General features: G+C 33.7%; 2 protein-coding genes across 3 annotated transcripts in view; one reads left to right on the top strand and one right to left on the bottom strand.

Moving 5' to 3' along the window:
* The window catches only part of LOC120423628 (protein yellow-like), a 564,570-nt gene that overhangs the window by 295,678 nt on the left and 255,198 nt on the right, over positions 1-13,694 (bottom strand). The gene's annotated exons all lie outside the window — the stretch shown is intronic.
* Positions 1-13,694, top strand: part of LOC120423630 (kin of IRRE-like protein 1) — a 366,108-nt gene that overhangs the window by 341,795 nt on the left and 10,619 nt on the right. The gene's annotated exons all lie outside the window — the stretch shown is intronic.

Genomic DNA, 13,694 nt, shown 5'->3' with positions numbered 1-13,694 from the left:
GTCTTGGTTTAAAATTTTTGAAAATATTGTTTTTGAAAAGATCGGAAAATTTCACAAATGTTTCATATATTAACATTGAAAATCGGACCATTAGTTGCTGAGATATCGACATTAGAAAATGGTGGGTTGTTTGGGTCAGACTTAGAAAACATCAATTTTCCTGTTTTTAAACCTTTGCATTGCAATATCTCAGCAACTAAAGATCGTATCAACAAAGTCCGAAAAAGCAAAATATAGAGAATTTTCTCAGCTTTTCAAAAATATTTTTTTCAAAAGTGTGCAAACATGTGCACTAATTTTAAAAAATGAAAAACTGCGACTATTTTCGAAAGAGTCACCTAAATATGGATTTAACTTGAAAACGGTGCACTTTATCAAAATTTCACTAAAGTACATTTCGATTGCAAATTTAATTTTACATCGAAAAACTAAGTTGAAAAATTTTTGCGACCAATATTTCGATTTTTTGAAAAAATCAGTATTGATTCAAAAATTCATAACTCACTCAAAGATTTTTTGCACAACCTGAAAATTTCTGAAAAGTTGGCATTTGATGTCCTCTAAAACATATCAAAAAATAAAAAAAATTAAAAATAGTGTTTTTTTGCAAATCTAGTTTTAGTGATAAAAAGTTAAATAAAAAAATCACCAAATTTTTTTTACCGTGTATCATTTTTTTCCAGTGTAGTCCGTATCCATACCTACAACTTTGCCGAAGACACCAAATCGATCAAAAAATTCCTTCAAAAGATACAGATTTTTGAATTTTCAAACATCATTTTTGTATGGATAGCTGCCAAATTTGTATGGAAAATTATATGGACAAACTAATGATGCAAAATGGCTTCTTTGGGCATACCGAAGCCACCAAAAAAGTTTCAGTCGGATTAAAAAATACAAAAATTAAAATTGAAGAAAAAAGACCGATTTCGTAGAGAATTGCTCTAATTTTGTTCTACAATAATTTTTTACAAAAATAACTTTTTTCGAAAATTTTTAACCTTGAAACAAGATTTTGCAACATTTAAAACTCTAAATCAGAAAACTTATTTTTATCTTTATCAAGAACATTCATTTTTAAGTAACTGAAAGTCTAGTTTAAAATTGATTTTTTTTCAGTGTACCAATTTTCTGAAAAGTCCTAATCATAACCTACAACTTTGCATAAGACACTAAATCGATAAGCAAATCTCTTCTCAAGGTGCAGATGTTCGAATTGTCACATGTGTTAACACCAAGTTGTATGCCTGATTCTAATAAAGCAAAAGCAAATCTTTTTTTTAAATTTTCTGGTTAACCCCTTTAAATTTTCCCCAAAAATAGGGGACGAAACAAATAATCCTGAGTATTTTTTTTAAATTAAAAAAAAACTCTTTTGACTCGAGTTCAAACTATTAAGAAATCATTGCATAACGTTTATTGTGACATTTCAAATCATATAGGGAAATTTAATGCTTTTTACCAAGGTTGTTAACGATATAATTAACGAGGCTCGATAACGATAACGATAATTCTCTCGGACGGTAACTCATTTTTCAAATCTTTCTAATTCGACTTAATTCAACCATATCATGTTAAATTTTCAATGCTTTCACTTAGAATATATTTTTTTGAAAATCTAGTAAGTTTCAAAGTAAAATATGTACTCAAAATTGTTCACAAAATACCGTAGTAGTCAAATTTTCATAATTTGCAATATGGGTATCAAAAGAAAAGAAATGTTGCATGCTTTTTTATATTACAAGAGTTTTTTTTTTTAAATACTAAAATTTACACAAAAATCCGTATTTTTATAAAGTATTTAAATTTTCAAAATTTGCATTATGGATATCAAACGAAGCGAAATTCTGTATGCTTTTTCACTTAATATAAGCTTTTTTGGTGAAATTTATTTTTTTCACAAAATACCATATTTTTCCAAAATACTTTTTTTTAAATTTGCAAGGTTGGTAAAGAAGCGATTCTGTTTTGCTTTTTCAATTTATTAGAGTTTTTTTTTTTGTAAAATGCAATTATTTTTACAAATACCGTATTTAAAAAAAAACATTTTTTTTAATTTGGAATACGCGTATCAAATTACGCAAAACTGTGTATGAAGCATACACAATTTGAATGTTTGCAAGAAGCATACAAAATTTTGCTACGTTTGATCCCATATTGCAAATTATGAAAGCTTTTTAGCAAAATACATATAAATTTTAAGTAAAATTGTTAAAAAGTCGAAATTTTGCCTGCAATTTGTTAAAACTGGTTTTGTTTGTAAAATTAACGATTTATATTGCATTTTATACTGAATTCGAAGCACGAATCACAAGTTTTCACATTTTACATGAAATTTGTTCAACTGAAATTGCCTATAAATTTGGAGATTTTTTTTAATTGTGTTTCAAAAACACATATTTTTTATTATTTACAATTTGTTTAACCTTCTCCTAGTGGAAAATTGTCCAAAGAATCCGAAAATGCATTCCGTTTTCCGATTAAAAATCATGTTCATTGAGAAAATCATGACACTTTGAGAAGTTTAAAATAGCGACTTTCATCAACATTTTCTTAACTATAGTTAACTAACTAAAAAAAAAAAAAAAATTATGAAAAGTTCTTCTTGAGGTACTTTGAACACTTCTTTACCACGGTCAGTATGTTTCTAAACCATTCCTTACGTATTTTAATTGTACTCTCCATTTTGCGGAAAAATCGCAAACCTATCAATGTCACCCCGTTTTACGGTACATATTTATACTTCGAAACTTACTACAGTTTCAAATAATATAGTCTTATTAAAAGCATTGAAAATTTTACTTGATATCGTTGAATTATTAGATTTTAAAATGATTTCAAAAATGAGTTATCGTCGTAACAGACTTACAATATTATCAAAAAATATGTTTTTGTTAAAAGCTATGAAAGTCACAAAGATTTTTTGATTAAGTTCTTTTGATAATCTAGATTTTGTTATTCAATAATACTACTTGCATTACTAATAGCCCATTATTCTTGATTTAAAACTGTACGATAGTTGAGAAACTTACAAATCATTGAGAATCGTAAATTTATATATTTTCATACATAAACAGGCTGTAACAATGATCATTTTCCAAATTCATATGAATTTTATTTTTGATTGAAAATTCGTTATGGCATGATCTGCATTTTTTTTTAAATAATTACTGATTTTCAGAAAATCATAATCGGTGGTATTATTTTTGCCCCTGCGTCACGATGTTTATAAAATGTATAAATACGGATTTTTAGAATTTCATACATTTATTCAGTTCAATTCATGTGTATTTGTTGCACTAATCTGACTTTCTTACCAAATGACAAAAAAAAAGTTGAAGATCCTTTAAGTTACAAATTAATTCGATTATATCATAGGATGAAATAAATTCAGCAAATTTCAATCGAATAGAAGAAACTGTTTAAAACAACTGCTACTTTTGCTAGCGGGAACTTAACTTTGAGTAAAAATTAGTAAATAAAAAATATGGCAAATTTTTCAGAGCGTAACATTTTTTTTCTGGATTGTCTTAATCAAAACCTTTAAATTTGTGCATACACAATTTCAATCGAAAAATTTCTTCGCAATAAACATGTTTTCGAATATTCATATACCTCTTATGTCTTTTGGTTATAAGGAAACCTTCCAACGCCAGGTTGAATATTCCAAAAATAAATTCTCCGTTGCAATTGATAGATTTTCCAGGATATGTTTGTTTTGAATATTTGTTATGATTTATCAAATTTTGATATTTTCAACTGAATGAAAAAACATAGCATAAAGGTTGAAATAGAAAATTAATTGCATATTAATTTGCATGAGGTTTTGTCCTATAATGACAGCTATCATCTCTTGAGATGTTTGGGTTAATATTTTGAAAAAAACTGGAATGTTTTTTTTGCATTCAAAACAAAAAAAAATCACCCCTAGACTTTTCCCAAAAAGATTGAGTCTTAGGAATTAATTGTCAGTTTTGCTATTAAAAAATCTCGTTATTCAATAAATTAAAGAAATGACTAACATTTAAAAAAAAAATCGAATTTATCTTAAATTTATCAAGAGTCTGTTCTTACCAGAATCACCTCTCCCACTCGTGGCCATGGCGGATCTCCGATATCAAAGTCATTAAATTTAAATTAAAGAGTCTGGCCTCTTTCTTTTTCTCTTGCCTGCTCTCTCGCCGTTTAATTAAAAGAAAATCATGTGTGCGCTGAAAATGGAGCCCGCTTCATTACGGCATTTTCATACCTCTCGTCGTTAACCTGTCTCGAAACAAATTTCCCCTCCCATGGCGTGGCCCATGAATCTCCTCCTGAAGTCCAAGGATATCTCGTTTTACAAACAAGTAGACGCTTAAAAATGAATTTGAGATTTGTTCCTAAAATCTTCCCTAAAAGTTAACTGAAAGCTCTTTTAATAACCAAATATTATAATGAAACAGGTTTGTTTTTGGGATAAAAATCACATTGCAAGTAACTAATCTGTTTATCTGTGATCCCCTTGCAACCTCACCCTCTCCATCTCTTTGAAATGTTGTAGGCGCCACGGCCTCCGTCGTCCGAGCGGATGTTGTTCCGTCGACCTGCTTTGCCAGCCAGACACGGATTATGTACAGATATGTGCATAATTTAATTGCAGTCTCATCAGCAGCAATAAACGGAAGTCGGCGCATGTGTATGTGTGTGTATCTTCCCATGAGGATCCACCAGAGGCCGTTGGCGTCATCCTGCAGGGAATGGTGTCGGAATGAAGTAATCACCTTGTTTCATGTGATAAGCTCGGGAAGCACGGAGAGCCTAACACGGCTTTTTGTAGTCAGCTTGGCAACCGGCGTGGGAGAGTAACGTGCGTTGAGACCGATGTAAAAGGCCTGATGTTTTCGAGGGCTGCTATGGGCGTCATTATAGTTAATAACACGGATATTAACGTTTTTGGAATAGCACGCATGCAGTTTGGGGTTGTTGAAATAACTTCGACAAAATATAATTTATTTTACAGAAATTAAATGACAGTATTATATGTCTGACCAAAACAAAATATTCGCTTTCTAAAAGGTTATAGTATTAGAAATATAATACTGTAAAATCTGGGATTTTTTTTGTTTAAAACGTTTAAAAAAATAAGGGCATTGAATAGAAAAAAATATTTGAAAATTAAATAAACCAAAACATCACTGAATTATCCACACAATTTCGTTGAACATTGAAATAAGTATCTTAATTTTTTAATCTAAATGTATTAACTTAACTGAAAGGTCGCAAAAAATGATGACTATGGTTGATTCAGTCAAATCAAATCAAATTATTCGCTCTACAGCATTGCCTTGGCGTTCTCGATTGCGAGATTCCTACTCAGAACTAGGTGTCCGAAGGCTTGATTGTTGAGGCAATTGTAAACCTCTTTTTACACCTTAGCTTCCACTACACCGAGACAGGACCCAGGGAGACGACTCCTACACCTGGACTGTAGCTATCGACCTAACCTCTAGGTTAGACCGGGGCCAACTTTTAATTCCCCGTCCGATGGAAGGCATGATCAGACAACTCTCGTCTCGAAAAATGCCACCGGGACCTTCTGGGATCGAACCCAGGCCGACTGGGTGAGAGGCAACCACGCTTACCTCCTCGGTTCCGGTTGATTCAGTACATCATTTAATTTAAAGTAATTTTATAAAACCAGTTGTTGATTATCCCGATTAATCGAACAAAGATGTGATTTTTTATGATGTTAAGTAAAAAAAGTAGGCAACAAAAAGTTTCAGGAGATTTACAAAAGCTCTTCCAGATAGCTACAGCATGGCAATTTGCACCGCAGCAGGATAAAACAATTTGTATGTACTTTTTACACGCTTTAACCTTCGGGAGGTCGCGCTAGTGTACTTTGTACACAACTTTTGAAAATTGTTGAAAAACAATGTCTTTTCTTTATTCAAAATGCGTGAAACCCAGGTGTATGCTCAAGTTACACATTTTTCTATAAGAAAACATATGAAAAGTCAAATTTCTGGAGTAAAACCTATTTTTAATGATTTTTTGAAAAAAAAATTTTTGGATGTGTGTACAAAGTACACCAGCGCGACTGCTCGTGTGAGCTGCTTTTGTGCAAATATAAAATATTTGCAGTTATTTGAAAATAATTCCAAAACTAATGCTCTAAGAAGCAAACAATGTCCAACAAAATTGTAGGAGAGGTCTTATAGAATACCATGAATAACCTGACCACCCTCCAGATTGTCCCGGTGACCCCCGGGGATGTTCCGGAGGAGGGACAATTCCGGAATTGTGGTCCACCGGACATGATGGGTATCAAACTTCAAGATGTTCAAAGATAAACAAGACTATTGACATTTTGAGGACCATGAGTGACCTGACCACCCTCCAGATTGTCCCGGTTGCCCCCGGGGATGTTCCGGAGGAGGGACAATTCCGAAATTGTGGTCCTTCGGACATGATGGGTATCAAACTTCAAGATTTTCAAAGATAAACAAGAATATTGACATTTTGAGGACCATGAGTGACCTGACCACCCTCCAGATTGTCCTCGTGACTCCCGGGGATGTTCCGGAGGAGGCACAATTCCGGAATTGTGGTCCACAATTTGGTTGGGCGAAAACTGCGCCACCTGCTGCCAAAATCCTAAAGCGATGTTTTTCCCCATACATTTTCGCGATTTTCCACATACAAACTTCAACAATAAAAAGCGACCCCTAAATGTTAACCGATTTGGCTCAAAATTGGCACAGTTACTTATTACTAAAGAATCGAGCCAGGGAATAGCTCTTAATTTTTTACATTTATTTTTTTTTTCTTGTCACCCTTCTGGCCAACCATATCTCGAACAACGCAAAATTATACGGTCAGCAGATGGGGGGGAGGGTGGTGGTTAGAAAATTGAAATTACAGGCTACGGTTTCAACATTTCAATGAAAAAACTGTTTTGAAATGCATTATACATCTGTTCAATGGTTATGCAATCATAAGTTTCCAATATGTCTTAGTATTGACGAAAATTTTATTTAACAAGCCCAAATAAGCTAAATATGATAATCAGTGAGAAAAGGCGTTTCAGATTGTTTTGAATAGATTTGACTTCTATTTCCATTGAGATTTTCCAGTTTCATGAAAAAAAATTGTCCCCTGATTATTCGAACCATTTTTGAAGGTGAAAGAGGCGGGCGACATAAACTTTAAAAATATTTGCAACGGCCTAACTAGTTGAAAGCAAATTAACTCACTTCGTTTCGGACAACAGAACTCAACGCGTCGGCGTTATTTATTTGAGAAATACTCAAGAATAGATTTCCAGATATTCCAGAATTATTTTTGATCAAACAATATAAACACCTAAACTCCCAAGCTCGACAAAAAAGGGGGAATTTGTATGGAAATTCCCCCTTTTTCTCGAGCTTGGGAGTTTAGGTGTTAATGGCAAAGTTCACCATTTTCAACATCAAGTACACTCAACATGTCCAAAATCAGTTTTTGACCGACCTGGCCACTTTGGAACCGGGTCCAGTAACCCCGGTGAAACCAGGAATGTGGCCAACCACGCAGATATTCCAGAATTATTTTTGATTAGGCGATATTTATGTTAAAGTTCACAATTTTCAACATAAAGTACACTTATGATATCCGAAATCATTTTTGAGTTGATCTAGTCATTTTGGAACCGGATCTTGGTACTCTGATATTTCAGATTACACTGGAGTACCTGGAATCAGTCTCAAAGTGGCCAGATTATTCCAAAAATGATTTTGGACATCATGAATGATCTTTATGTTGAAAATGGTATTAGTAAATTCATAATTGTAGCAACATCTAAACACGACACATAAGCATCTGGACAGCTTGATCTATTTTGCAATTTCTGAAACAAAAGGTAACAACTTATGAAACCCCGAGGTGCTGAAAGGCCAAATATTGCTTTACACTTGGAGTTTTGTGAAAACGTAACGTAATGCTTGAGAATAAGCAAACTTCAATGATTACCAGCACTTTTCTTCTAAGGGTCCGAATAATATATAAGAACAATGTTTTATAATCAATAGTTTCACAAAAATATAATATTGATGAGACATATTTTTGACTAAATTTTTGACTAAGTTATACTAATATTGAAAATATTTCTAATGGAGCACAAACATGTAAAAGATAATTATCAAAGCAGGAAAATGCACTTTGAATTAATGCTTCCATCCCGGGAATTCCCGGGATTTTTCCTAAACCGGGAATTCATGAATCCCAGGATTTTGTATTTTGTCCGAAATTGGAAAAAAAAAAATTTAGTCTGGAAATTCAGATTTTTTTGTGGAAATTTATGAACAACGATAAAAAATTAAACATATATCCAGAGTTTTTATCAGCATTGATTTGACTTATAAAGCAACATTGTTGAAAAGACTACGTATATTCGTGATTTTTAATTTAAAAAAATAATATAATTTTAAATTATTTTTCATGAAACATTTTTGGCAAATAAAGGTGAATGTATCGAATTAAGACAGCTGTTTTTGTCAATTTTTTGCATAACGTTTTGATTTTTTTTTATTGATTTCAGTTAAAACAAAAACAGAACAGAACAATTAGTACACCGCTCTCCAAATAAATTGGTCCAAAATCTCCTGTACCTACTGAGACGTAGTCCCGATTTTCTCTAGTTGGTGGTAGCGACTTAAGATATTTTGTAAAATATTTTTTTAAAAACTGCTATTCTTGTTTAGATTGAAGTGTAGATTATTACCAATGAATAATATTGTGCTAATTCTATGATTTTAAGCTTGAAAAGCATGATAAATATTTGAAATCATAAATTTAATTACTGTTTTAAAAATTTCCCTGGATCCCAGAAATTCCCGGGATTTCAAAAATATTTTTCCCGTTTCTCGGAAAATTCAAAACCCGGGAAAATTGGACGCCCTACTTTGAATTGATTTTAGTTGGAGGCACTTCTATTTCATTGAAGATTTTTCAATCAATTGATGGCGATTGCAACGTAGATTTTTTTATATGGAAAATTGTTCAAAATGGAGGGAGAGATGGGGGAGGGGGGGGGGGAGTGTCTCTGGAACAATCCGGTGGTTGGTCAATTTACCAATGGATTCTAAATATTAATGTTTTTGTTTATCTTTGAAAATCTCGAAGTTTGATACCCATCATGCCCGGAGGACCAGAATTCCGGATTTTCCCTCCTATGGAACATCCCCGGAGGTCACCGGGACAATCTGAAGGGTGGTCAGGTCAGTCATGGTCCTCAAAATGTCAATAGTCTTTTTAATCTTCGAAAATCTTAAAGTTTAAAACCCATCATGCCCGGAGGACCACAATTCCGGAATTGTCCCTCCTCCGGAACATCCCCGGGGGTCACCGGGACAATCTGGAGGGTGGTCAGGTCACTCATGGTCCTCAAAATGTCAATAGTCTTTTTAATCTTTGAAAATCATAAATTTTAAAACCCATAATGCCCGGAGAACCACAATTCCGGAATTGTCCCTCCTCCGGAACATCTCCGGGGGTCACCGGGACAATCTGGAGGGTGGTCAGGTCACTCATGGTCCTCAAAATGTCAATAGTCTTGTTTATCTTTGAAAACTTGAAGTTTGATACCCATCGTGCCCGGTGGACCACAATTCCGGAATTGTCCCTCCTCCGGAACATCCCCGGGGGTCGCCGGGACAATCTGGAGGGTGGTCAGGTCACTCATGGTCCTCAAAATGTCAATAGTCTTGTTTATCTTTGAAAAACTTGAAGTTTGATACCCATCATGCCCGGAGGAACACAATTCCGGAATTGTCCCTCCTCCGGAACATCCTCGGGGGTCACCGGGACAATCTGGAGGGTGGTCAGGTCACTCATGGTCCTCAAAATGTCAATAGTCTTGTTTATCTTTGAAAATCTTGAAGTTTGATACCCATCATGCCCGGAGGACCACAATTCCGGAATTGTCCCTCCTCCGGAACATCCCCGGGGGTCGCCGGGACAATCTGGAGGGTGGTCAGGTCACTCATGGACCTCAAAATATAAATAGTCTTGTTTATCTTTGAAAATCTTAAAGTTTAAAACCCATCATGCCCGGAGGACCATAATTCCGGAATTGTTTATTCTCCGGAACATCCCCGGGGGTCGCCGGGACAATCTGGAGGGTGGTCAGGTCACTCATGGTCCTCAAAATGTCAATAGTCTTGTTAATCTTTGAAAAACTTGAAGTTTGATACCCATCATGCCCGGAGGACCACAATTCCGGAATTGTCCCTCCTCCGGAACATCCCCGGGGGTCACCGGGACAATCTGGAGGGTGGTCAGGTCACTCATGGTCCTCAAAATGTCAATAGTCTTGTTTATCTTTGAAAAACTTGAAGTTTGATACCCATCATGCCCGGAGGACCACAATTCCGGAATTGTCCCTCCTCCGGAACATCCCCGGGGGCCACCGGGACAATCTGGAAGTTGGTCTGGTCACTCATGGCATTCTATAAGACCTACCCTACAACTTTGTAGAACATTGTTTGGTTCTAAGAACAGTAGTTTTCGAGTTATTTTGAAATTTCTGAAATGTGTACAAAGTACACGACGCGACTGCTCGTGTATTTTTTTTTGACGCGACTTCCGAAAGGTTAAGAGAATTTAATCGAGTTTAATTTTATAGTTGAAAATCAAGCGTCTACTTTTGAAAATGTCAAAATGTCTTTCCTCGATCACGATCACCTTAAAGAGACAAATACACGAAAGTGTACTTATTTTTGAATACGGAAGAATTGTTCGAAGAAGATTTTTCATGGCTATATAGCACGGGGAAGTTTCAAAAGCAATAAAACGATTAATTGTTTGATTTAAAAAATAGTTGCAGAACCCTTGTTGAACCAAAGGGATGTTGATTTTGCTATTTGAGAAGCTTTCTTATGAAATTTATAGTATCTTTATTTTAAACATTGTTGAAAGAAGGGAAAATTTCTTGAAAGTATAGTTTTACACGTTTCCCTTTTGAAATATTATGCAATCAAAATTCTGAAAAGAAAATTTACATTCTTTTTTTTTACTTCCAACCTCTAAATGTACTCCTTAAATATTCGACAGTTGAGCTTTTCCATGAAATTTACCCACCTTTGTTAACATTAAGAAGGGAATATTTCTCAACCAATTCACATTGTAGCCTTCTTAAATATTTGAAAATATAGCTTTTTTCCCTTGTTTTTTTTTCAAATTCAACCTAAAGATGGGAATTATATTTTACTCTTCCTTAAATATTTTGCTTTAAGTATTTTTTAATGCAGTTTTCCTTTTTTTAATTTAGCTTAAGGAAGAGAAAATGCTCTTTAAATATTTATCTTAATTTCTGTACATTTTTCCTCTGCTGTTTTTTGCAATTAAGTTGTTTATGCATTTTTTCCTTCTTTTATTCATAATTCAACCAAAAGAACTAAACATTGTAAAAAATAAAGTTAGTGAAAATACATATACACGCAATTGACAAACATTTGAAGAACGAATAAAATTACATCTTTTAAGAGATTCTACCTTCTGTAAGTTGGATTTAAATTAAAAGAATGGAAAATATTAATCAGAAATGTGGAAAAATTTACATTAAGAGATATAATGAGTTTTTCTTATTCCTTTTCAAATAATTTTATTAAATAAAATTATGAAGACTGTATAAAAGAGCTGAACTCAAAAATATTCTAAAATAATAAAAATAAATCATCAGAGAAAATTACAGGATACTTGACTTTTTCTGAAAGATTATTCATTTCTTAAAGTAATTATTTTGTTATAAAGGGAAATAAAGTGTTAATAATTTAAAAAAATCAGGTCTGTTTAGGCTGATATACATATTTTCCAAGGTTTTTGTCTCTCGGGCAGGGCTTGCGAAATTTCGACTTTTTTGGTGATAGCTGACAAAACACTCCAATCGTCTTCACCACGACAACCTGATTTTTACATTCTACTTTCGTTCGTTTCACACACAAAGGAATGAGTGCTACGCAAAGTCACTCACACAATCATTGACTTCCCTCCATGAGAAAAATCGCTTGGAGAGCGTTCGTTTGACATTCTACCGAGATTCCGATCATCTCTCCAATGATAGCAATCATATGACTCCTGCATACTCAGCATACATTAGGAAGAGAGAGACATAAACAAGAGAAAGAGAAAGAGCACGTTGTCTCGTTCGGGCGGCTGCTTGAGCTTGAGGCATTTTTCGTTCGTTTCGTCTTCGTGTTTACGTTCACTGACCGTCGCCAAGCAACGACGGTCATGATAGGCGTTGTGTGTCAGCGATCAAATATCGTTTTGGGAAATGATCGCTGACAGAAAGTTCTATCGAATATCAAGCAGTCCCATTTAGTGATAGATCCCTTTTCAAGCATTGCTCTCGGAAAAAATTAAAAAAAAATTAGAAATTTAAATAGCAAGCCATAGTCTCAACATTTGAATGAAAAAATTGTTTGAAAATGCCTATTTACTAGTTTAGTAGTTTTTTTTTTTTCAATCAGTCCGTAGCAAATATTTTATGAAGATTATGTCCCTCGACTTTGATCAAAGATGAGGGGGGTGGGGCGCAAAAAAATAAAAAAAAAGTTAAAAAATTTAAATTACAGGCCACGGTGTCAACATTCAAATGAAAAAAAGTTGTTATAAAATACATTATACACCCGTCCAGTTGTTTTTCAATCATTAATTTCCAAAATTTCTAAGCATTGACGAAAATTTTATTTTAACGAGAATATAAAGTTTATGCGGTGCTCTATATTGTTATTTTATTTAAATTGAAAATATTTTTAAGCGAGCCTAAAAATGCCTAATATGATTATCTATGCCGAAAAATGCATTTTAGATTGTTCTCAGTTGATTAGATTTCTATTTCCACTAAAATTTTTATGATTTTTGAAAAAATATTTTGTTTGCCCCCTGATTTTTCGGACCAATTTTGAAGGGGGGGGGGGGCATAAACTTTGAAAAATATTTGCAACGGACCTCATTAGTTTTCAAAAAATGTAAGATTGGACGAATACAAAAATTTTGGCGAAAAAAAACTTTTTGCGATACTAAACATCACATTTTTTCTAATTTTCGAAAGATTTTTTAAGTGACCCAAAAATGGTAACAATTATTCTCAACGCAGGGAAATGAATTTTAAAGTAATTTCAGCTGATTGATTCTTAATTTCCATAGAAATTTTGATGTTTTCTGGAAACATATTTTTTCACCCCCTAATTTTTCGGGCTGGGTTTGTACCAGCAATATCTGAAAATGATTACAACTTGAGAACGGTGTGCTTAATTTTTTTTCACAAAGCTGATTTTGGATTGTAATTTAATTTTACATCCAAAAAAGGTTTGCTGGAAAAAAAATCATGAGTGTTTCTTCCGGAAATTTTCTAAATTCTTTTTTTATATATACGAAAATTGCCGAAATAAAAACGACTGTCATTACTCAAAAGTGCAAGTGGAAAAGTTCTAATCATAAAATCATGATCGTGATTTGTCTTAAAGCGAAATTTTCCCTGTTATGTCGTTCACTGTTTTCCCATCCATTATAACTGTTCCCCGTTCCCTGATGATTCCTAATTTAATCTTTCATGTTCCATAATGTAAGAGAGGCAGCAAACGGTGTGCACCAACGGATACGAACCTCTTAATTGTATCAGTGGGATTTAAAAACGCTTCTTTTTTTTGCCACTCTCTTTCAACATCAAGATT

Source organism: Culex pipiens, chromosome 2, assembly GCF_016801865.2.
Source record: "Culex pipiens pallens isolate TS chromosome 2, TS_CPP_V2, whole genome shotgun sequence".
Classification (NCBI taxonomy): domain Eukaryota; kingdom Metazoa; phylum Arthropoda; class Insecta; order Diptera; family Culicidae; genus Culex; species Culex pipiens.
This window is presented reverse-complemented; position numbering and strand designations above follow the sequence as displayed.